General features: G+C 55.4%; 1 protein-coding gene across 1 annotated transcript in view; it reads left to right on the plus strand.

The window, feature by feature from the left end:
- Positions 1 to 2,042, plus strand: part of TNRC18 (trinucleotide repeat containing 18) — a 70,247-nt gene that overhangs the window by 46,330 nt on the left and 21,875 nt on the right. The window lies entirely within an intron of this gene.

The following is a 2,042-nucleotide window of genomic DNA, read 5'->3' on the forward strand; positions in this document are numbered from 1 at the left end:
AAGGGGTAGAGATGGGATAATGCGTTTGCTGCTTTTCTCTATTATTCAAATATCCCTGGGAGCTGTTGGCATGCATTTCATTTTTCAGGTTTAAAGTCAACTGCTTTCACCTCCAGCATCTGTTTTGTTTTTTTTTTTTAGCTGCCTGTTTGTCTTTTATTTTCTTATAGCTTTATTTCTGTGCAACAGCGCTTTAAGAGTATTTACAAACACGTGTTTTCCAACACATTCTGTTTTGAAGGGAGTGTAGGCAGTGCAAGGTTAAGACCATTTGTCCTCCCCGATTTGGTTGCGAAATTTGCGAGTGTGGGGCTTCATTGCCGAGTCGCATGGCAGAAGCAGCCCAGTGCTTTGGAGAGAGCACTGGCCTGCGAGTCCACTCAGCGCGAGGCCTCATTCGCCTCACTTATAAAAAGAGAGTCAGATTTAGTGATCCTGGCCAGCTCCATGTAGGGCAGCCAGCAGATCCTAAAACGTTCCTTGTCCTGGTTGAGGACCTGCTTCAGGATAGATCCCCTTCAGGAGCCCCAGAACCAGGCCCTGGTGCACCCTGAGTGAGGCCCAGGCATGGCGGGGTCACCTGGACCGGAGCGATGCCCTGATTCCAGCCTTGCTCTCACGTTTCTAGCCTGCCTGCTCCCTCCCACACCTCCCCTCCTGATGGCCAAGATCCATTCTGGGCGACTAGGAGATGGCACGGCAGAGAGCCAGGTGCCCGTGGGGCTCACTGTCTCCAGGGCAGCTTGCCAGCCAGCCTGGCTTCTCGAGGCCTCCCGCATCCTGGGCCTTCCAAGACCAGTCTGGCTGGTTTGCTGTCCTTCCCCTCCCCGGGGCTGGACCTCCATGCCTCCTCTCCCTTCCGCTTTTCCCCACTTGCTCTTAAAGCCAGGGTTTCCGCTTCCAAATTTTGGGGCTCTCCTGCCTCAGCTCAGACTGCATAGAGAAGCAGGCAGTCCCCCAAATCTAGCAAGGGGCCATGTGCCCTAGAGTAGGCAGAGGGAGCCGGGAGCCCTCAGACCAAGGCCGGATGCAGCAGTGGACAGAGCCCAGATAGGGAGAGGGTGGGGCTGACAGGAGGGTCCCCCACTATACACAGCGTTGGTCAGGTCTTGAAAGGGATATTTGGGTAATAGGGCCTTACTGACATCTGATACTAAAACACCTAATCAGCTTGGCTTTTCTAGTGTGTCTGCTTTCTCCTCCCAGCAGCTTGACCATACCTTCACCCTTGACCCCTACCCATGATGCTTTGAATGTCTGTTTTGGTCTCTTGCATTTGCTCTCACGCTGCACTTGGACGCAAAGCGAAGGCTGGGAGTAGGGCAGACGGCGCGGCGGGTCACTGAGCTGGGGTGGAGCCTGGCTCGTTGGTCCGTAGGTAGGCACCCCCTTTTCTCTGTGTCCCCCCTGCACCTCCCCTCCCCGGGGCTGCCCCCATCGGCTGTGGCAGCAGCGGGTCGCTTTGGCATTTATATTTATTGATCAAGTTTTGGAAAACCAAACCAAGTAACACCAACCAAACCCACATTCAGAGCCAAGAGTTATTTATTTTTTTTAATAATAAAAAAGTTCCTCTGCATTTCCTCAGGTTTCTTTGTTGGGACTTTTTCTCTCCCTGCCCTTGGCAAGCTCTGTTGCCTCAGGTGTGGACAACTCCAGAAAGGCTTTCTTGGTTGTCAGACCCCCCTGCCCCCCTGCCGTGTGGACCCCCGGCCTGGGAGGCAGCCTGGGCGGGCTTGTCAGGCCTGGAGCGAGAGAGGCGGGAGGGTCCTGGGAGACCAAGACAACCCGTGGCTCCGTTTCGTGGCAGGCACACCCTTGTGATGGCTTTTGTCTTCACTCTTCCACCTCAGGGTGCTGGCACGAGGCTGCGGCTGGCTTTCTGGGGTCTGATGCAGACATTCCGACATCGGGAACCCAGAGCCAGCCCTCCCCCAAGGACCGAAGCGTCCTGGGTCGGGGAGTTCTGGAAGTCTCCACACCTGAGTGGCCCCGGGAAGGCTATCTCTAGAAGGGAAAGCTGGCCGCACGTCCAACCCCGT

The sequence above is a fragment of the Pteropus alecto genome, unplaced genomic scaffold, assembly GCF_000325575.1.
Source record: "Pteropus alecto unplaced genomic scaffold, ASM32557v1 scaffold40, whole genome shotgun sequence".
In the NCBI taxonomy this organism is placed as follows: Eukaryota; Metazoa; Chordata; class Mammalia; order Chiroptera; family Pteropodidae; genus Pteropus; species Pteropus alecto.